A 24,922-nucleotide genomic window follows, 5' to 3' on the forward strand; every position below is an offset into this window, starting at 1 on the left:
GACATTCCTGTCTTGCAGGAAATCACGGACAGAACGAGCAGTATGGCTGATGGCATTGTGATGCTGGAGGGTTATGTCAGGATGAGCCTGCAGGAAGGGTAGCACATGAGGGAGTAGGATGTCTTCTCTGTAACGCACAGCATTGAGATTGCCTGCAATGACAACAAGCTCAGTCCGATGATGCTGTGACACACCGCCCCAGACCATGATGGACCCTCCACCTCCAAATCGATCCTGCTCCAGAGTACAACCCTCGGTGTAACGCTCATTCCTTCAACAATAAACGTGAATCCGACCATCACCTCTGGTGAGACAGAACCGCGACTCGTCAATGAAGAGCACTTTTTGCCAGTCCTGTCTGGTCCAGCGACGGTGGGTTTGTACCATAGGCGACGTTGTTGCCAGTGATGTCTGGTGAGGACCTGCCTTACAACAGGCCTACAAGTTCTCAGTCCAGCCTCTCTCAGCCTATTGTGGACAGTCTGAGCACTGATGTAGGGATTGTGCATTCCTGGTGAAACGTGGGCAGTTGTTGTTGCCATCCTGTACCTGTCCCGCAGGTGTGATGTTCGGATATACCGATCCTGTGCAGGTGTTGTTACACGTGGTCTGCCACTGCGAGGACGATCAGCTGTCCGTCCTGTCTCCCTGTAGCACCGTCTTAGGCGTCTCACAGTATGGACATTGCAATTTATTACCCTGGCCACATGTGCAGTCCTCATGCCTCCTTGCAGCATGCCTAAGGCACGTTCACGCAGATGAGCAGGGAACCTGGGCATCTTTCTTTTGGTGTTTTTCAGAGTCAGTAGAAAGGCCTGTTTGGTGTCCTAAGTTTTCATAACTGTGACCTTAATTGCCTACCGTCTGTAAGCTGTTAGTGTCTTAACGATCGTTCCACAAGTGCATGCTCATTAATTGTTCGTGGTTCATTGAACAAGCATGGGAAACAGTATTTAAACCCTTTACAATGAAGATCTGTGAGGTTATTTGGATTTTTACAAATTATCTTTGAAAGACAGGGTCCTGAGAAAGGAACGTTTTATTTTTTGCTGAGTTTATATCTCACTAGGTCAGGATTCCATTGACATTAATTAGGTATGTATCTCAAGCCAAGATTAAGCAACCTTAAATTATTACCATGTTATTGTATTGAAAAAAACAATTGCCTTTACAGCTCTGCTGCTGATTATTAGTGCTTGGGCCAAACCCCATGGGACAAGGAGGACAAAACTAGGAAAATGTTACATTGCAGAGGTAAGGCACAATCATAACTCAGTGGATCAGAATACTCAGTTTACAAGACAGTTCTACAACGCTAATGCTGTCATTTAGGCAGTCCATAATTAATGACTGACTGCCTTTCGGGTTATTTTACCCTTTCTCTCTCACTCACTTTACCCTCTCTCTAACTCTCTCCTTCTATGTCTCTCTCTCTCTTTCTCACGTGCTGATTTCTCTCACACTATGTGTTTCTCAGTTTTTCATCAGTGTTTGCCTTCTCTCCATCTTTCACTCTCTATTTCAATCTGTCGTTTAGTCGCCAGCTGTGACTTGCGTGCCAGGAATGTGGACTACCTGGAATTCATCGCCCGACGTCCGCCTCAGTGCAGGCAGTCCAAGCAGAATGTGTACGACTCAGGAATCTATGCCTCCAACTCCAGTATCTGCACTGCAGCCATTCACAGGTGATGAGAGAGAGAGAGAGGGACTTGCTCTATGGCCCATTCTGTGGTCCAGTTCCTGCCTGATTAGATGCGCAGGCATTGCATTGCCTCAACCAATGGTTGTGTGCCACGTCATCGACTGTAATGTCCTCTAATATACTTGTCCTCTTTCTCAGTTGTGCACCGGGGCCTCCCACTCCTCTTTCTATTCTGGTTAGAGCCAGTTTGCGCTGATCTGTAAAGGGAGTAGTACACAGCGCTGTACGAGATCTTCAGTTTCTTTGCAATTTCTTGCAATTTCTTACATGGAATAGCCTTCATTTCTCAGAACAAAAATAGATTGACGAGTTCCAGAAGAAAGTTCTTTGTTTCTGGCCATTTTGAGCCTGTAATCGAACCTGCAAATGCTGATGCTCCAGATACTCAACTAGTCTAAAGAAGGCCAGTTTTATTGCTTCTTTAATCAGGACAACAGTTATCAGCTCTGCTAACATAATTGCAAAATGGTTTTCTAATGATCAATTCGCCTTTTAAAATGATAAACTTGGATTAGCTAACACAACGTGCCATTGGAACACAGGAGTGATGGTTGCTGATAATGGGCCTCTGTACGGCTATGTAGATATTCCATTAAAGAATCTGCCGTTTCCAGCTACAATAGTCATTTACAACATTAACAATTTCTACGCTGTATTTCTGATCAATTTGATGTTATTTTAATCGACAAAAAAATTGCTTTTCTTTCAAAAACAAGGACATTTCTAAGTGACCCCAAACCTTTGAACGGTAGTGTATGTTAAATGCCTATCCGTGCGTTGTAAGATCTGGCTTGCGTCTGAAATGCTGTTAAAGAGGAACGGGGCCATTGTCTCAAACCACACTTGATTGACTGGTTGATTGATTGATTTATTGAAGGTATTAGACAATTAAAAACATATACAGACACACACCAATGCAATGGCGGTATGCACAAAATCATTGAGGATGACAGCTTATTTCCATCGTCCATAGCGGTCCTTAAAGCTGATGCTGGTGAATAGTACTAGTATTATTAATACAGAGGTATTTCTCTGCAATGGAGTTGTCACGGACACAGGGGGCAAGGTGATGGTGAGGAAGGCAGCGGGGCTGCCGGTGTACAAGCGTAGCTTAGACAATGGCATACGTTCCCTTTCTTTACCTCAGTGGAAGGAGTCCTTTTCTGTGCCAGGTCAATCCTCTCTGCTCACCTCATGTGAATAAGGTTCAGTCTATGACTGCAATCTTATTTAAATACTAGTTTTTATTTTATTTATTGTAGCCTATGGGAGCCGTAAATTACTCATGATAAACGTTCACAAAAAGCACAACAATTATTTTAAGAATTATAGATACAGAACTCCTCTATGCACTCGATATGTCCGATTTGAAAATAGCTTTTCGGTGAAAGCACATTTTGCAATATTCTCAGTAGATAGCCCGGCATCACAGGGCTAGCTATTTAGACACCCAGCAAATTTAGCACTCACCAAAGTCAGATTTACTATAAGAAAAATGTTATTACCTTTGCTGTCTTCGTCAGAATGCACTCCCAGGACTTCTACTTCAATAACAAATGTTGGTTTGGTTCAAAATAATCCATAGTTATATCCAAACAGCGGTGTTTTGTTCGTATGCGTTCAAGACACTATCCGAAAGGGTAAATAAGGGTGACGAGCATGGCGCAATTCGTGACAAAAAAATTCTAAATATTCCATTACCGTACTTCGAAGCATGTCAACCGCTGTTTAAAATCAATTTTTATGCCATTTTTCTCATAAAAAAGCGATAATATTCCGACCGGGAATCTGCGTTTAGGTAAACAGACGAAAGAAAATAAAGCATTCGGTCGACTCGGGCACGCGCCTAAGCCCATAGTACTCTGATCGGCCACTTGCCAAAAGCGATAATGTGTTTCAGCCAGAGGCTGCCTCGATATCGTTCAGCTTTTTCCCGGGCTCTGAGAGCCTATGGGAGCCGTAGGAAGTGTCACGTTAGAGCAAAGATCCTCAGTCTTCAATAAAAAGAGCCAAGATGAAACACAACTTCTCAGACAGGCCACTTCCTGCATGGAATCTTCTCAGGTTTTGGCCTGCCATTTGAGTTCTGTTATACTCACAGACACCATTCAAACAGTTTTAGAAACTTTAGGGTGTTTTCTATCCAAAGCCAATACGTATATGCATATTCTAGTTACTGGGCAGGAGTAGTAACCAGATTAAATCGGGTACGTTTTTTATCCGGCCGTGTCAATACTGCCCCCTAGCCCTAACAGGTTAAACAACTTCTTCTGTGGTGGCCCAAATCCTAATGAGTTAATTGTTACATTAAATTGAGTAACAATGAAACATAGTTGATTCGATACATAACAGTCATCAGATTAATGAAAGTCATGTCACGACAACATTAATCTTGATTAGATGAGTATTCAACCCCGAGTCAATACATGTTAGAATCACCTTCGGCAGAGATAACAGCTGTGAGTGTTTCTGGGTAAATCTCTAAGAGTTTTCCACACCTGGATTGTGCAATATTTGCTCATTATTCTTTTTTATTGTTCCTCAAGCTCTATCAAATTGGTTGTTGATCATTGCTAGACAATCATTTTCAGGTCATGCCATAGATTTTCAAGAAGATTTAAGTGAAAACTGGACCACTCATGAACATTCACTGACTTCTTGGTAAGCAACTCCAATGTAGATTTTGCCTTGTGTTTTAGGTTATTGTCCTGCTGAAAGGTGAACCCATCTCCCTGTGTATGGTGGAAAGCAGACTGAACCAAGTTTTCCTGTAGGATTTTGCCTGTGCTTAGCTCCATTCCGTTCCTTTTTATCCTGACATACTCCCCAGTCCTTAACGATTACAAGCATACACAACATGATGCAGCCACCACTATACTTGAACATATGGAGAGTGGTACACTGTAATGTGTTGTATTGGATTTGCCACAAACATAACAGTTTGTATTCAGGACAAAAAGCGAATTGCTTTGCCAAATGTTTTGCAGTGTTACTTTAGTTGTTGTTAACTTCTCTAGGGCCAGTGGGACGATTTCGTCCCACCTACGTAACAGCCAGTGAAATCCCGTGGCGCGTTATTCAAATACCTTAGAAATGCTATTACTTCAATTTCTCAAACATATGACTATTTTACACCATTTTAAAGACAAGACTCTCCTTTATCTACCACACCGTCCGATTTCAAAAAGGCTTTACAACGAAAGCAAAACATTAGATTATGTCAGCAGAGTACCCAGCCAGAAATAATCAGACACCCATTTTTCAAGCTAGCATATAATGTCACAAAAACCCAGAAGACAGCTAAATGCAGCACTAACCTTTGATGATCTTCATCAGATGACAACACTAGGACATTATGTTATACAATACATGCATGTTTTGTTCAATCAAGTTCATATTTATATCAAAAACCAGCTTTTTACATTAGCATGTGACGTTCAGAACTAGCATACCCCCCGCAAACTTCCGGTGAATTTACAAAAAATTTACTAAATTACTAACGATAAACGTTCACAAAAAGCACAACAATTATTTTAAGAATTATAGATACAGAACTCCTCTATGCACTCGATATGTCCGATTTTAAAATAGCTTTTCGGTGAAAGCACATTTTGCAATATTCTCAGTAGATAGCCCGGCATCACAGGGCTAGCTATTTAGACACCCAGCAAATTTAGCACTCACCAAAGTCAGATTTACTATAAGAAAAATGTTATTACCTTTGCTGTCTTCGTCAGAATGCACTCCCAGGACTTCTACTTCAATAACAAATGTTGGTTTGGTTCAAAATAATCCATAGTTATATCCAAACAGCGGTGTTTTGTTCGTGCGTTCAAGACACTATCCGAAAGGGTAAATAAGGGTGACGAGCATGGCGCAATTCGTGACAAAAAAATTCTAAATATTCCATTACCGTACTTCGAAGCATGTCAACCGCTGTTTAAAATCAATTTTTATGCCATTTTTCTCATAAAAAGCGATAATATTCCGACCGGGAATCTGCGTTTAGGTAAACAGACGAAAGAAAATAAAGCATTCGGTCGACTCGGGCACGCGCCTAAGCCCATAGTACTCTGATCGGCCACTTGCCAAAAGCGATAATGTGTTTCAGCCAGAGGCTGCCTTGATATCGTTCAGCTTTTTCCCGGGCTCTGAGAGCCTATGGGAGCCGTAGGAAGTGTCACGTTAGAGCAAAGATCCTCAGTCTTCAATAAAAAGAGCCAAGATGAAACACAACTTCTCAGACAGGCCACTTCCTGCATGGAATCTTCTCAGGTTTTGGCCTGCCATTTGAGTTCTGTTATACTCACAGACACCATTCAAACAGTTTTAGAAACTTTAGGGTGTTTTCTATCCAAAGCCAATACGTATATGCATATTCTAGTTACTGGGCAGGAGTAGTAACCAGATTAAATCGGGTACGTTTTTTATCCGGCCGTGTCAATACTGCCCCCCTAGCCCTAACAGGTTAAACAACTTCTTCTGTGGTGGCCCAAATCCTAATGAGTTAATTGTTACATTAAATTGAGTAACAATGAAACATAGTTGATTCGATACATAACAGTCATCAGATTAATGAAAGTCATGTCACGACAACATTAATCTTGATTAGATGAGTATTCAACCCCGAGTCAATACATGTTAGAATCACCTTCGGCAGAGATAACAGCTGTGAGTGTTTCTGGGTAAATCTCTAAGAGTTTTCCACACCTGGATTGTGCAATATTTGCTCATTATTCTTTTTTATTGTTCCTCAAGCTCTATCAAATTGGTTGTTGATCATTGCTAGACAATCATTTTCAGGTCATGCCATAGATTTTCAAGAAGATTTAAGTGAAAACTGGACCACTCATGAACATTCACTGACTTCTTGGTAAGCAACTCCAATGTAGATTTTGCCTTGTGTTTTAGGTTATTGTCCTGCTGAAAGGTGAACCCATCTCCCTGTGTATGGTGGAAAGCAGACTGAACCAAGTTTTCCTGTAGGATTTTGCCTGTGCTTAGCTCCATTCCGTTCCTTTTTATCCTGACATACTCCCCAGTCCTTAACGATTACAAGCATACACAACATGATGCAGCCACCACTATACTTGAACAGATGGAGAGTGGTACACTGTAATGTGTTGTATTGGATTTGCCACAAACATAACAGTTTGTATTCAGGACAAAAAGCGAATTGCTTTGCCAAATGTTTTGCAGTGTTACTTTAGTTGTTGTTAACTTCTCTAGGGCCAGTGGGACGATTTCGTCCCACCTACGTAACAGCCAGTGAAATCCCGTGGCGCGTTATTCAAATACCTTAGAAATGCTATTACTTCAATTTCTCAAACATATGACTATTTTACACCATTTTAAAGACAAGACTCTCCTTTATCTACCACACCGTCCGATTTCAAAAAGGCTTTACAACGAAAGCAAAACATTAGATTATGTCAGCAGAGTACCCAGCCAGAAATAATCAGACACCCATTTTTCAAGCTAGCATATAATGTCACAAAAACCCAGAAGACAGCTAAATGCAGCACTAACCTTTGATGATCTTCATCAGATGACAACCCTAGGACATTATGTTATACAATACATGCATGTTTTGTTCAATCAAGTTCATATTTATATCAAAAACCAGCTTTTTACATTAGCATGTGACGTTCAGAACTAGCATACCCCCCGCAAACTTCCGGTGAATTTACAAAAAATTTACTAAATTACTAACGATAAACGTTCACAAAAAGCACAACAATTATTTTAAGAATTATAGATACAGAACTCCTCTATGCACTCGATATGTCCGATTTTAAAATAGCTTTTCGGTGAAAGCACATTTTGCAATATTCTCAGTAGATAGCCCGGCATCACAGGGCTAGCTATTTAGACACCCAGCAAATTTAGCACTCACCAAAGTCAGATTTACTATAAGAAAAATGTTATTACCTTTGCTGTCTTCGTCAGAATGCACTCCCAGGACTTCTACTTCAATAACAAATGTTGGTTTGGTTCAAAATAATCCATAGTTATATCCAAACAGCGGTGTTTTGTTCGTATGCGTTCAAGACACTATCCGAAAGGGTAAATAAGGGTGACGAGCATGGCTCAATTCGTGACAAAAAAATTCTAAATATTCCATTACCGTACTTCGAAGCATGTCAACCGCTGTTTAAAATCAATTTTTATGCCATTTTTCTCATAAAAAAGCGATAATATTCCGACCGGGAATCTGCGTTTAGGTAAACAGACGAAAGAAAATAAAGCATTCGGTCGACTTCGGGCACGCGCCTAAGCCCATAGTACTCTGATCGGCCACTTGCCAAAAGCGATAATGTGTTTCAGCCAGAGGCTGCCTCGATATCGTTCAGCTTTTTCCCGGGCTCTGAGAGCCTATGGGAGCCGTAGGAAGTGTCACGTTAGAGCAAAGATGCTCAGTCTTCAATAAAAAGAGCCAAGATGAAACACAACTTCTCAGACAGGCCACTTCCTGCATGGAATCTTCTCAGGTTTTGGCCTGCCATTTGAGTTCTGTTATACTCACAGACACCATTCAAACAGTTTTAGAAACTTTAGGGTGTTTTCTATCCAAAGCCAATACGTATATGCATATTCTAGTTACTGGGCAGGAGTAGTAACCAGATTAAATCGGGTACGTTTTTTATCCGGCCGTGTCAATACTGCCCCCTAGCCCTAACAGGTTAAACAACTTCTTCTGTGGTGGCCCAAATCCTAATGAGTTAATTGTTACATTAAATTGAGTAACAATGAAACATAGTTGATTCGATACATAACAGTCATCAGATTAATGAAAGTCATGTCACGACAACATTAATCTTGATTAGATGAGTATTCAACCCCGAGTCAATACATGTTAGAATCACCTTCGGCAGAGATAACAGCTGTGAGTGTTTCTGGGTAAATCTCTAAGAGTTTTCCACACCTGGATTGTGCAATATTTGCTCATTATTCTTTTTTATTGTTCCTCAAGCTCTATCAAATTGGTTGTTGATCATTGCTAGACAATCATTTTCAGGTCATGCCATAGATTTTCAAGAAGATTTAAGTGAAAACTGGACCACTCATGAACATTCACTGACTTCTTGGTAAGCAACTCCAATGTAGATTTTGCCTTGTGTTTTAGGTTATTGTCCTGCTGAAAGGTGAACCCATCTCCCTGTGTATGGTGGAAAGCAGACTGAACCAAGTTTTCCTGTAGGATTTTGCCTGTGCTTAGCTCCATTCCGTTCCTTTTTATCCTGACATACTCCCCAGTCCTTAACGATTACAAGCATACACAACATGATGCAGCCACCACTATACTTGAACAGATGGAGAGTGGTACACTGTAATGTGTTGTATTGGATTTGCCACAAACATAACAGTTTGTATTCAGGACAAAAAGCGAATTGCTTTGCCAAATGTTTTGCAGTGTTACTTTAGTTGTTGTTAACTTCTCTAGGGCCAGTGGGACGATTTCGTCCCACCTACGTAACAGCCAGTGAAATCCCGTGGCGCGTTATTCAAATACCTTAGAAATGCTATTACTTCAATTTCTCAAACATATGACTATTTTACACCATTTTAAAGACAAGACTCTCCTTTATCTACCACACCGTCCGATTTCAAAAAGGCTTTACAACAAAAGCAAAACATTAGATTATGTCAGCAGAGTACCCAGCCAGAAATAATCAGACACCCATTTTTCAAGCTAGCATATAATGTCACAAAAACCCAGAAGACAGCTAAATGCAGCACTAACCTTTGATGATCTTCATCAGATGACAACCCTAGGACATTATGTTATACAATACATGCATGTTTTGTTCAATCAAGTTCATATTTATATCAAAAACCAGCTTTTTACATTAGCATGTGACGTTCAGAACTAGCATACCCCCCGCAAACTTCCGGTGAATTTACAAAAAATTTACTAAATTACTAACGATAAACGTTCACAAAAAGCACAACAATTATTTTAAGAATTATAGATACAGAACTCCTCTATGCACTCGATATGTCCGATTTTAAAATAGCTTTTCGGTGAAAGCACATTTTGCAATATTCTCAGTAGATAGCCCGGCATCACAGGGCTAGCTATTTAGACACCCAGCAAATTTAGCACTCACCAAAGTCAGATTTACTATAAGAAAAATGTTATTACCTTTGCTGTCTTCGTCAGAATGCACTCCCAGGACTTCTACTTCAATAACAAATGTTGGTTTGGTTCAAAATAATCCATAGTTATATCCAAACAGCGGTGTTTTGTTCGTATGCGTTCAAGACACTATCCGAAAGGGTAAATAAGGGTGACGAGCATGGCTCAATTCGTGACAAAAAAATCTAAATATTCCATTACCGTACTTCGAAGCATGTCAACCGCTGTTTAAAATCAATTTTTATGCCATTTTTCTCATAAAAAGCGATAATATTCCGACCGGGAATCTGCGTTTAGGTAAACAGACGAAAGAAAATAAAGCATTCGGTCGACTCGGGCACGCGCCTAAGCCCATAGTACTCTGATCGGCCACTTGCCAAAAGCGATAATGTGTTTCAGCCAGAGGCTGCCTCGATATCGTTCAGCTTTTTCCCGGGCTCTGAGAGCCTATGGGAGCCGTAGGAAGTGTCACGTTAGAGCAAAGATGCTCAGTCTTCAATAAAAAGAGCCAAGATGAAACACAACTTCTCAGACAGGCCACTTCCTGCATGGAATCTTCTCAGGTTTTGGCCTGCCATTTGAGTTCTGTTATACTCACAGACACCATTCAAACAGTTTTAGAAACTTTAGGGTGTTTTCTATCCAAAGCCAATACGTATATGCATATTCTAGTTACTGGGCAGGAGTAGTAACCAGATTAAATCGGGTACGTTTTTTATCCGGCCGTGTCAATACTGCCCCCTAGCCCTAACAGGTTAAACAACTTCTTCTGTGGTGGCCCAAATCCTAATGAGTTAATACCTCTTGGGGCTAGGTGGGACGCTAGCGTGCCACCCGTGGTGCACTCCATCAACAGCAGGTGCATTTCAAGAGCGGCAAATTTGAATCCAAATAAATGTCAAAATTCAAATTTTTCAAAAATACAACTATTTTACACCATTTGAAAGATAAACATCTCCTTAATCTAACCACGTTTTACGATTTCAAAAAGGTTTTACGGCGAAAGCATAAATTTAGAGTATGTTAGGACAGTACATTTACAAGAGTTGTGTGTAATGTTTTGTCAAGTCAAAGACAGGGTCACCAAAACCATAAAACCAGCTAAAATGATGCACTAACCTTTTACAATCTCCATCAGATGACACTCCTAGGACATTATGTTAGACAATGCATGCATTTTTAGTTCTATCAAGTTCATATTTATATCCAAAAACAGCGTTTTACTATGGCATTGATGTTGAGGAAATCGTTTCCCTCCAATAACCGGCAGTCAAGTCAGCGTAACAAATTAAATAATTAAAATTAGAAAACATTGGTAAAATATTATATTGTCATTTAAAGAATTATAGATTTACATCTCTTGAACGCAATCAACTTGCCAGATTTAAAAATAACCTTACTGGGAAATCACACTTTGCAATAATCTGAGCACTGCGCCCAGAAAAATACGCGTTACGATACAGACTAGACGTCATGTTGGGGAGATCTAAAATCGAAAATACTATGTAAATAATCCATTACCTTTGATTCTCTTCATCAGATGTCACTTCCAGGTATCACAGGTCCATAACGAATGTAGTTTTGTTCAAAAAAGCTCATCATTTATGTCCAAAAATCTCCGTCTCGTTAGCACATGATGTAAGCCAGCCGGACTTCTCGTCATGAACGAGGGGAAAAAATATATTTCCGTTCGTTCAAACATGTCAAACGTTGTATAGCATAAATCATTAGGGCCTTTTTTAACCAGAACATGAATAATATTCAAGGTGGACGAATGCATACTCTTTTATAACGTATTGGAACGAGGGTACCCAACATGAACTCGCGCGCCAGGTGTCTAATGGGACATCATCGTTCCATGGCTCTTGTTCGGTCAGATCTCCCTCCAGAAGACTCAAAACACTTTGTAAAGGCTGGTGACATCTAGTGGAAGCAATAGGAAGTGCCAAAATATTCCTAAACCCCTGTGTTTTTCAATGGGATAGGTTTAAAGTCAATACAACACATCAGGTATCCACTTCCTGTCAGAAAATGTCTCAGGGTTTTGCCTGCCAAATGAGTTCTGTTATACTCACAGACACCATTCAAACAGTTTTGGAAACTTTAGAGTGTTTTCTATCCATATATAATAAGTATATGCATATTCTAGTTACTGGGTAGGATTAGTAACCAGATTAAATCGGGTACATTTTTTTTATCCAGACGTGCAAATGCTGCCCCCTAGACCCAACAGGTTAATTGTTACATTAAATTGAGTAACAATGAAACATAGTTGATTCGATACATAACAGTCATCAGATTAATGAAAGTCATGTCACGACAACATTAATCTTGATTAGATGAGTATTCAACCCCGAGTCAATACATGTTAGAATCACCTTCGGCAGAGATAACAGCTGTGAGTGTTTCTGGGTAAATCTCTAAGAGTTTTCCACACCTGGATTGTGCAATATTTGCTCATTATTCTTTTTTATTGTTCCTCAAGCTCTATCAAATTGGTTGTTGATCATTGCTAGACAATCATTTTCAGGTCATGCCATAGATTTTCAAGAAGATTTAAGTGAAAACTGGACCACTCATGAACATTCACTGACTTCTTGGTAAGCAACTCCAATGTAGATTTTGCCTTGTGTTTTAGGTTATTGTCCTGCTGAAAGGTGAACCCATCTCCCTGTGTATGGTGGAAAGCAGACTGAACCAAGTTTTCCTGTAGGATTTTGCCTGTGCTTAGCTCCATTCCGTTCCTTTTTATCCTGACATACTCCCCAGTCCTTAACGATTACAAGCATACACAACATGATGCAGCCACCACTATACTTGAACATATGGAGAGTGGTACACTGTAATGTGTTGTATTGGATTTGCCACAAACATAACAGTTTGTATTCAGGACAAAAAGCGAATTGCTTTGCCAAATGTTTTGCAGTGTTACTTTAGTTGTTGTTAACTTCTCTAGGGCCAGTGGGACGATTTCGTCCCACCTACGTAACAGCCAGTGAAATCCCGTGGCGCGTTATTCAAATACCTTAGAAATGCTATTACTTCAATTTCTCAAACATATGACTATTTTACACCATTTTAAAGACAAGACTCTCCTTTATCTACCACACCGTCCGATTTCAAAAAGGCTTTACAACGAAAGCAAAACATTAGATTATGTCAGCAGAGTACCCAGCCAGAAATAATCAGACACCCATTTTTCAAGCTAGCATATAATGTCACAAAAACCCAGAAGACAGCTAAATGCAGCACTAACCTTTGATGATCTTCATCAGATGACAACCCTAGGACATTATGTTATACAATACATGCATGTTTTGTTCAATCAAGTTCATATTTATATCAAAAACCAGCTTTTTACATTAGCATGTGACGTTCAGAACTAGCATACCCCCGCAAACTTCCGGTGAATTTACAAAAATTTACTAAATTACTAACGATAAACGTTCACAAAAAGCACAACAATTATTTTAAGAATTATAGATACAGAACTCCTCTATGCACTCGATATGTCCGATTTTAAAATAGCTTTTCGGTGAAAGCACATTTTGCAATATTCTCAGTAGATAGCCCGGCATCACAGGGCTAGCTATTTAGACACCCAGCAAATTTAGCACTCACCAAAGTCAGATTTACTATAAGAAAAATGTTATTACCTTTGCTGTCTTCGTCAGAATGCACTCCCAGGACTTCTACTTCAATAACAAATGTTGGTTTGGTTCAAAATAATCCATAGTTATATCCAAACAGCGGTGTTTTGTTCGTGCGTTCAAGACACTATCCGAAAGGGTAAATAAGGGTGACGAGCATGGCGCAATTCATGACAAAAAATTCTAAATATTCCATTACCGTACTTCGAAGCATGTCAACCGCTGTTTAAAATCAATTTTTATGCCATTTTTCTCATAAAAAAGCGATAATGTTCCGACCGGGAATCTGCGTTTAGGTAAACAGACGAAAGAAAATAAAGCATTCGGTCGACTCGGGCACGCGCCTAAGCCCATAGTACTCTGATCGGCCACTTGCCAAAAGCGATAATGTGTTTCAGCCAGAGGCTGCCTCGATATCGTTCAGCTTTTTCCCGGGCTCTGAGAGCCTATGGGAGCCGTAGGAAGTGTCACGTTAGAGCAAAGATCCTCAGTCTTCAATAAAAAGAGCCAAGATGAAACACAACTTCTCAGACAGGCCACTTCCTGCATGGAATCTTCTCAGGTTTTGGCCTGCCATTTGAGTTCTGTTATACTCACAGACACCATTCAAACAGTTTTAGAAACTTTAGGGTGTTTTCTATCCAAAGCCAATACGTATATGCATATTCTAGTTACTGGGCAGGAGTAGTAACCAGATTAAATCGGGTACGTTTTTTATCCGGCCGTGTCAATACTGCCCCCTAGCCCTAACAGGTTAAACAACTTCTTCTGTGGTGGCCCAAATCCTAATGAGTTAATACCTCTTGGGGCTAGGTGGGACGCTAGCGTGCCACCCGTGGTGCACTCCATCAACAGCAGGTGCATTTCAAGAGCGGCAAATTTGAATCCAAATAAATGTCAAAATTCAAATTTTTCAAAAATACAACTATTTTACACCATTTGAAAGATAAACATCTCCTTAATCTAACCACGTTTTACGATTTCAAAAAGGTTTTACGGCGAAAGCATAAATTTAGAGTATGTTAGGACAGTACATTTACAAGAGTTGTGTGTAATGTTTTGTCAAGTCAAAGACAGGGTCACCAAAACCATAAAACCAGCTAAAATGATGCACTAACCTTTTACAATCTCCATCAGATGACACTCCTAGGACATTATGTTAGACAATGCATGCATTTTTAGTTCTATCAAGTTCATATTTATATCCAAAAACAGCGTTTTACTATGGCATTGATGTTGAGGAAATCGTTTCCCTCCAATAACCGGCAGTCAAGTCAGCGTAACAAATTAAATAATTAAAATTAGAAAACATTGGTAAAATATTATATTGTCATTTAAAGAATTATAGATTTACATCTCTTGAACGCAATCAACTTGCCAGATTTAAAAATAACCTTACTGGGAAATCACACTTTGCAATAATCTGAGCACTGCGCCCAGAAAAATACGCGTTACGATACAGACTAGACGTCATGTTGGGGAGATCTAAAATCGAAAATACTATGTAAATAATCCATTACCTTTGATTCTCTTCATCAGATGTCACTTCCAGGTATCACAGGTCCATAACGAATGTAGTTTTGTTCAAAAAAGCTCATCATTTATGTCCAAAAATCTCCGTCTCGTTAGCACATGATGTAAGCCAGCCGGACTTCTCGTCATGAACGAGGGGAAAAAATATATTTCCGTTCGTTCAAACATGTCAAACGTTGTATAGCATAAATCATTAGGGCCTTTTTTAACCAGAACATGAATAATATTCAAGGTGGACGAATGCATACTCTTTTATAACGTATTGGAACGAGGGTACCCAACATGAACTCGCGCGCCAGGTGTCTAATGGGACATCATCGTTCCATGGCTCTTGTTCGGTCAGATCTCCCTCCAGAAGACTCAAAACACTTTGTAAAGGCTGGTGACATCTAGTGGAAGCAATAGGAAGTGCCAAAATATTCCTAAACCCCTGTGTTTTTCAATGGGATAGGTTTAAAGTCAATACAACACATCAGGTATCCACTTCCTGTCAGAAAATGTCTCAGGGTTTTGCCTGCCAAATGAGTTCTGTTATACTCACAGACACCATTCAAACAGTTTTGGAAACTTTAGAGTGTTTTCTATCCATATATAATAAGTATATGCATATTCTAGTTACTGGGTAGGATTAGTAACCAGATTAAATCGGGTACATTTTTTTATCCAGACGTGCAAATGCTGCCCCCTAGACCCAACAGGTTAATTGTTACATTAAATTGAGTAACAATGAAACATAGTTGATTCGATACATAACAGTCATCAGATTAATGAAAGTCATGTCACGACAACATTAATCTTGATTAGATGAGTATTCAACCCCGAGTCAATACATGTTAGAATCACCTTCGGCAGAGATAACAGCTGTGAGTGTTTCTGGGTAAATCTCTAAGAGTTTTCCACACCTGGATTGTGCAATATTTGCTCATTATTCTTTTTTATTGTTCCTCAAGCTCTATCAAATTGGTTGTTGATCATTGCTAGACAATCATTTTCAGGTCATGCCATAGATTTTCAAGAAGATTTAAGTGAAAACTGGACCACTCATGAACATTCACTGACTTCTTGGTAAGCAACTCCAATGTAGATTTTGCCTTGTGTTTTAGGTTATTGTCCTGCTGAAAGGTGAACCCATCTCCCTGTGTATGGTGGAAAGCAGACTGAACCAAGTTTTCCTGTAGGATTTTGCCTGTGCTTAGCTCCATTCCGTTCCTTTTTATCCTGACATACTCCCCAGTCCTTAACGATTACAAGCATACACAACATGATGCAGCCACCACTATACTTGAACATATGGAGAGTGGTACACTGTAATGTGTTGTATTGGATTTGCCACAAACATAACAGTTTGTATTCAGGACAAAAAGCGAATTGCTTTGCCAAATGTTTTGCAGTGTTACTTTAGTTGTTGTTAACTTCTCTAGGGCCAGTGGGACGATTTCGTCCCACCTACGTAACAGCCAGTGAAATCCCGTGGCGCGTTATTCAAATACCTTAGAAATGCTATTACTTCAATTTCTCAAACATATGACTATTTTACACCATTTTAAAGACAAGACTCTCCTTTATCTAACCACACCGTCCGATTTCAAAAAGGCTTTACAACGAAAGCAAAACATTAGATTATGTCAGCAGAGTACCCAGCCAGAAATAATCAGACACCCATTTTTCAAGATAGCATATAATGTCACAAAAACCCAGAAGACAGCTAAATGCAGCACTAACCTTTGATGATCTTCATCAGATGACAACCCTAGGACATTATGTTATACAATACATGCATGTTTTGTTCAATCAAGTTCATATTTATATCAAAAACCAGCTTTTTACATTAGCATGTGACGTTCAGAACTAGCATACCCCCGCAAACTTCCGGTGAATTTACAAAAAATTTACTAAATTACTAACGATAAACGTTCACAAAAAGCACAACAATTATTTTAAGAATTATAGATACAGAACTCCTCTATGCACTCGATATGTCCGATTTTAAAATAGCTTTTCGGTGAAAGCACATTTTGCAATATTCTCAGTAGATAGCCCGGCATCACAGGGCTAGCTATTTAGACACCCAGCAAATTTAGCACTCACCAAAGTCAGATTTACTATAAGAAAAATGTTATTACCTTTGCTGTCTTCGTCAGAATGCACTCCCAGGACTTCTACTTCAATAACAAATGTTGGTTTGGTTCAAAATAATCCATAGTTATATCCAAACAGCGGTGTTTTGTTCGTATGCGTTCAAGACACTATCCGAAAGGGTAAATAAGGGTGACGAGCATGGCGCAATTCGTGACAAAAAAATTCTAAATATTCCATTACCGTACTTCAAGCATGTCAACCGCTGTTTAAAATCAATTTTTATGCCATTTTTCTCATAAAAAGCGATAATATTCCGACCGGGAATCTGCGTTTAGGTAAACAGACGAAAGAAAATAAATCATTCGGTCGACTCGGGCACGCGCCTAAGCCCATAGTACTCTGATCGGCCACTTGCCAAAAGCGATAATGTGTTTCAGCCAGAGGCTGCCTCGATATCGTTCAGCTTTTTCCCGGGCTCTGAGAGCCTATGGGAGCCGTAGGAAGTGTCACGTTAGAGCAAAGATCCTCAGTCTTCAATAAAAAGAGCCAAGATGAAACACAACTTCTCAGACAGGCCACTTCCTGCATGGAATCTTCTCAGGTTTTGGCCTGCCATTTGAGTTCTGTTATACTCACAGACACCATTCAAACAGTTTTAGAAACTTTAGGGTGTTTTCTATCCAAAGCCAATACGTATATGCATATTCTAGTTACTGGGCAGGAGTAGTAACCAGATTAAATCGGGTACGTTTTTTATCCGGCCGTGTCAATACTGCCCCCTAGCCCTAACAGGTTAAACAACTTCTTCTGTGGTGGCCCAAATCCTAATGAGTTAATACCTCTTGGGGCTAGGTGGGACGCTAGCGTGCCACCCGTGGTGCACTCCATCAACAGCAGGTGCATTTCAAGAGCGGCAAATTTGAATCCAAATAAATGTCAAAATTCAAATTTTTCAAAAATACAACTATTTTACACCATTTGAAAGATAAACATCTCCTTAATCTAACCACGTTTTACGATTTCAAAAAGGTTTTACGGCGAAAGCATAAATTTAGAGTATGTTAGGACAGTACATTTACAAGAGTTGTGTGTAATGTTTTGTCAAGTCAAAGACAGGGTCACCAAAACCATAAAACCAGCTAAAATGATGCACTAACCTTTTACAATCTCCATCAGATGACACTCCTAGGACATTATGTTAGACAATGCATGCATTTTTAGTTCTATCAAGTTCATATTTATATCCAAAAACAGCGTTTTACTATGGCATTGATGTTGAGGAAATCGTTTCCCTCCAATAACCGGCAGTCAAGTCAGCGTAACAAATTAAATAATTAAAATTAGAAAACATTGGTAAAATATTATATTGTCATTTAAAGAATTATAGATTTACATCTCTTGAACGCAATCAACTTGCCAGATTTAAAAATAACCTTACTGGGAAATCACACTTTGCAATAATCTGAGCACTGCGCCCAGAAAAATACGCGTTACGATACAGACTAGACGTCATGTTGGGGAGATCTAAAATCGAAAATACTATGTAAATAATCCATTACCTTTGATTCTCTTCATCAGATGTCACTTCCAGGTATCACAGGTCCATAACGAATGTAGTTTTGTTCAAAAAAGCTCATCATTTATGTCCAAAAATCTCCGTCTCGTTAGCACATGATGTAAGCCAGCCGGACTTCTCGTCATGAACGAGGGGAAAAAATATATTTCCGTTCGTTCAAACATGTCAAACGTTGTATAGCATAAATCATTAGGGCCTTTTTAACCAGAACATGAATAATATTCAAGGTGGACGAATGCATACTCTTTTATAACGTATTGGAACGAGGGTACCCAACATGAACTCGCGCGCCAGGTGTCTAATGGGACATCATCGTTCCATGGCTCTTGTTCGGTCAGATCTCCCTCCAGAAGACTCAAAACACTTTGTAAAGGCTGGTGACATCTAGTGGAAGCAATAGGAAGTGCCAAAATATTCCTAAACCCCTGTGTTTTTCAATGGGATAGGTTTAAAGTCAATACAACACATCAGGTATCCACTTCCTGTCAGAAAATGTCTCAGGGTTTTGCCTGCCAAATGAGTTCTGTTATACTCACAGACACCATTCAAACAGTTTTGGAAACTTTAGAGTGTTTTCTATCCATATATAATAAGTATATGCATATTCTAGTTACTGGGTAGGATTAGTAACCAGATTAAATCGGGTACATTTTTTTTATCCAGACGTGCAAATGCTGCCCCCTAGACCCAACAGGTTAATTGTTACATTAAATTGAGTAACAATGAAACATAGTTGATTCGATACATAACAGTCATCAGATTAATGAAAGTCATGTCACGACAACATTAATCTTGATTAGATGAGTATTCAACCCCGAGTCAATACATGTTAGAATCACCTTCGGCAGAGATAACAGCTGTGAGTGTTTCTGGGTAAATCTCTAAGAGTTTTCCACACCTGGATTGTGCAATATTTGCTCATTATTCTTTTTTATTGTTCCTCAAGCTCTATCAAATTGGTTGTTGATCATTGCTAGACAATCATTTTCAGGTCATGCCATAGATTTTCAAGAAGATTTAAGTGAAAACTGGACCACTCATGAACATTCACTGACTTCTTGGTAAGCAACTCCAATGTAGATTTTGCCTTGTGTTTTAGGTTATTGTCCTGCTGAAAGGTGAACCCATCTCCCTGTGTATGGTGGAAAGCAGACTGAACCAAGTTTTCCTGTAGGATTTTGCCTGTGCTTAGCTCCATTCCGTTCCTTTTTATCCTGACATACTCCCCAGTCCTTAACGATTACAAGCATACACAACATGATGCAGCCACCACTATACTTGAACATATGGAGAGTGGTACACTGTAATGTGTTGTATTGGATTTGCCACAAACATAACAGTTTGTATTCAGGACAAAAAGCGAATTGCTTTGCCAAATGTTTTGCAGTGTTACTTTAGTTGTTGTTAACTTCTCTAGGGCCAGTGGGACGATTTCGTCCCACCTACGTAACAGCCAGTGAAATCCCGTGGCGCGTTATTCAAATACCTTAGAAATGCTATTACTTCAATTTCTCAAACATATGACTATTTTACACCATTTTAAAGACAAGACTCTCCTTTATCTACCACACCGTCCGATTTCAAAAAGGCTTTACAACGAAAGCAAAACATTAGATTATGTCAGCAGAGTACCCAGCCAGAAATAATCAGACACCCATTTTTCAAGCTAGCATATAATGTCACAAAAACCCAGAAGACAGCTAAATGCAGCACTAACCTTTGATGATCTTCATCAGATGACAACCCTAGGACATTATGTTATACAATACATGCATGTTTTGTTCAATCAAGTTCATATTTATATCAAAAACCAGCTTTTTACATTAGCATGTGACGTTCAGAACTAGCATACCCCCCGCAAACTTCCGGTGAATTTACAAAAAATTTACTAAATTACTAACGATAAACGTTCACAAAAAGCACAACAATTATTTTAAGAATTATAGATACAGAACTCCTCTATGCACTCGATATGTCCGATTTTAAAATAGCTTTTCGGTGAAAGCACATTTTGCAATATTCTCAGTAGATAGCCCGGCATCACAGGGCTAGCTATTTAGACACCCAGCAAATTTAGCACTCACCAAAGTCAGATTTACTATAAGAAAAATGTTATTACCTTTGCTGTCTTCGTCAGAATGCACTCCCAGGACTTCTACTTCAATAACAAATGTTGGTTTGGTTCAAAATAATCCATAGTTATATCCAAACAGCGGTGTTTTGTTCGTGCGTTCAAGACACTATCCGAAAGGGTAAATAAGGGTGACGAGCATGGCGCAATTCGTGACAAAAAAATTCTAAATATTCCATTACCGTACTTCGAAGCATGTCAACCGCTGTTTAAAATCAATTTTTATGCCATTTTTCTCATAAAAAGCGATAATATTCCGACCGGGAATCTGCGTTTAGGTAAACAGACGAAAGAAAATAAAGCATTCGGTCGACTCGGGCACGCGCCTAAGCCCATAGTACTCTGATCGGCCACTTGCCAAAAGCGATAATGTGTTTCAGCCAGAGGCTGCCTCGATATCGTTCAGCTTTTTCCCGGGCTCTGAGAGCCTATGGGAGCCGTAGGAAGTGTCACGTTAGAGCAAAGATCCTCAGTCTTCAATAAAAAGAGCCAAGATGAAACACAACTTCTCAGACAGGCCACTTCCTGCATGGAATCTTCTCAGGTTTTGGCCTGCCATTTGAGTTCTGTTATACTCACAGACACCATTCAAACAGTTTTAGAAACTTTAGGGTGTTTTCTATCCAAAGCCAATACGTATATGCATATTCTAGTTACTGGGCAGGAGTAGTAACCAGATTAAATCGGGTACGTTTTTTATCCGGCCGTGTCAATACTGCCCCCTTCACCCAATAGGTTAAGTTGTTGCAAACAGGATGCATGTTGTGGAATATTTTTATTCTGTACAGGTTTCCTTCTTTTCACTTTGTCAATGAGGTTATTATTGTGGATTAACTATACTGAACAAAAATATAAACGCAACATGAAAAGTGTTGGTCCCATGTTTCATGAGCTGAAATAAAAGATCCCAGAAATGTTCCATATACACAAAAAGCTTATTCCTCTCAAAATGTGTGCACTAATTTCTTCACATACCTGTTAGTGAGTATTTCTCCTTTGCCAAGATAATCCATTCACCTGACAGGTGTGGCATATCAAGAAGCTGATTAAACAGCATGATCACTACACAGGTGTGCCTTGTGCTGGGGGCAATAAAAGGTCACTAAAATGTGCAGTTTTGTCACACAACACAATGCCACAGATGTCTAACGTTTTGAGGGAGCGTGCAATTGGCATGCTGACTACAGGAATGTCCACTAGAGCTGTTGCCAGAGAATTTAATGTTTATTTCTTTACCATAAACTGCCTCCAATGTTGTTTTTGAGAATTTGGCAGTACGTCCAACCAGCCCCACAACCGCAGACCACGTGTAACCATGCCAGCCCAGGACCTCCACATCCAGCTTCTTCAGGATCGTCTGTGACCAGCCTCCAGGACAGCTGATAAAACTGTGGGTTTGCACAACCAAAGAATTTCTGCACAAACTGTCAGAAACCGTCTCAGGGTAGCTCATCTGCGTGCTCATCGTTCTCTCCAGTTCTTGACTTGACTGCTGTTCGGCGTCGTAACCAACTTCAGTGGGCAAATTCTCACCTTTGATGGCCACTGGCACGCTGGAGAAGTGTGCTCTTCACAGCTTAATCGCAGTTTCAACTATACCGGGCTGATGGCGTCATGTGGGTGAGCGGTTTGCCGATGTCAACGTTGTGAACAGTGTCCCATGGTGGCGGTGGGATTATGGTATGGGCAGGCATAAGCTACGGACAACAAACACAATTGCATTTTATTGATGGCAATTTAAATGCACAGAGATACCATGACGAGATCCTGAGGCCCATTGCCGTGCCATTCATCTGCTGCCATCACCTCATTTTTCAGCATGATAATGCACAGCCCCATGTCGCAAGGATCTGTACACAATTCCTGGAAGCTGAAAATTGCCCAGTTCTTCCATGGCCTGCATATTCACCAGACATGTCACCCATTGAGCATGTTTGGGATGCTATTGATCGACATCTATGACATCTTGTTCCATTTCCTGCCAATATCCAGCAACTTCACACAGCCGTTGAAGAGGAGTGGGACAACATTCCACACGCCACAATCAACAACAAGTACTAACTGGTTTTCTGATCCACGCCCCTACCTTTTTTAAAAGGTATCTGTGACCAACAGATACACACCAAGTCATGTGAAATCTATAGATTAGGGTCTAATTAATTTATTTCAATTTACTGATTTCCTTATATGAACTGTAACTCGTAGAAATTGTTGCATTTTTGTTCAGTGAACAATTTTTACTTTATTTAACTAGACAAGTCAGTTAAGTACAAATTCTTATTTACATCTTATTTCCCATCTACCAATAGGTTTCCTTCTTTACGAGGCATTGGAAAACCTCCCTGATCTTTGTGCTTGAATCTGTGTTTTAAATGCACGGCTCGACTGAGGGACTTTACAGAATTGTATGTGTGGGGTACAGAGATGAGGTAGTCATTCAAAAATCATGTAAAACACTATTATTGGCTATAAAACTAAAGAAAGTCACACACTCTATATATAAGCTCCCAATAATAGGAAGAGATGGGAAGGTTGTCATAGCTGGAGATGTGATGGTTGTCAGATGTATTTTTTGTGTAGAGGTGCTGACTAACGGCAAGTAAACTGTAGGATATAAAACATAAAGAGGGACGCACACTCTCTATATAAGCTCCCAGTAATTTATTGGGTAAACCACCAATGTTTCGGCATCCCTGGGTCTCTTTCACCCTGAAGGCACAGTGAAAGCCCGAAATGTTGGTGGTTTACCCAATAAATTACTGGGAGCTTACATAGAGAGTGTGCGGCCCTCTTTATTTTTTATAGCCTACAGTTTACTTGCCGTTGGTCAGCACCTCTTCACAAAAAATACATCTGACAACCCTCCCATGTCCAGCTATGACAACCCTCCCATGTCCAGCTATGACAACCTTCCCATGTCCAGCTATGACAACCCTCCCATGTCCAGCTATGACAACCCTCCCATTTCCAGCTATGACAACCCTCCCATTTCCAGCCATGACAACCCTCCCATGTCCAGCTATGACAACCCTCCCATTTCCAGCTATGACAACCCTCCCATTTCCAGCTATGACAACCCTCCCATGTCCAGCTATGACAACCCTCCCATGTCCAGCTATGACAACCCTCCCATGTCCAGCTATGACAACCCTCCCATCTCCACCTATGATAGGCCTCCTTTTGTTTTCAACAAACCACAGGATTATGGTACAATCTAAGTATCTAACAAAGTATATAACACATATTTGTGGTTGTGGTAGTTTATTTCAATGAAAAAGTACACTAATATAGCTTTGTTGATCACTGAAAAACAATATTTTTGGTAGTCTCTTTTCCATACAGATTATACAATGAAAGACTGGCCTCTGCCTCTTTATCTATACCCTGACTGGTTCACTCACCGGGGATGTGACTCTGGTAAAACAAACAAACAAACAAACAAACACACACACACACACACACACACACACACATTAATGTTAATATATGTCTTACTGATTTGTAAGAGTGCAAAAGTGACAAGGTGGAAACTTATCCAGTAAGTTGCTATGAAGGAGAAGAGATGCGGAGGCTATTCACTGCATTTGGTGCTGTGACATTTAAACAAATCATATACAGTCGTATGAAAAAGTTTGGGCACCCATGACAATTTCCATGATTTCAATTTATAAATAATTGGGTGTTTGGATCAGCAATTTCATTTTGATCTATCAAATAACTGATGGACACAGTAATATTTCAGTAGAGAAATGAGTTTTATTGGATTAACAGAAAATGTGCAATATGCATCAAAACAAAATTAGACGGGTGCATAAACTTGGGCACCCCAATAGAAAAATCACATCAATATTTAGTAGAGCCTCCTTTTGCTAAAATAACAGACTCTAGATGCTTCCTATAGCCTCTAATGAGTGTCTGGATTCTGGATGAAGGTATTTTGGACCATTCCTCCTTACAAAACATCTCCAGTTCAGTTAGGTTTGATGGTTGCCGAGCATCATTCTCAATGATATTCAGGTCTGGGGACTGGGATGGCCATTCCAGAACATTGTACTTGTTCCTCTGCATAAATGCCCGGGTAGATTTTGAGCAGTGTTTTGGGTCGTTATCT

General features: G+C 39.9%; 1 pseudogene; it reads left to right on the top strand.

Moving 5' to 3' along the window:
* Nucleotides 1-1,238: 1,238 nt before the first annotated feature.
* LOC106585506 (vitrin-like) overlaps nucleotides 1,239-24,922 on the top strand; it is a 32,271-nt pseudogene continuing 8,587 nt past the window's right edge.

Source organism: Salmo salar, chromosome ssa02, assembly GCF_905237065.1.
Source record: "Salmo salar chromosome ssa02, Ssal_v3.1, whole genome shotgun sequence".
NCBI lineage: Eukaryota > Metazoa > Chordata > Actinopteri > Salmoniformes > Salmonidae > Salmo > Salmo salar.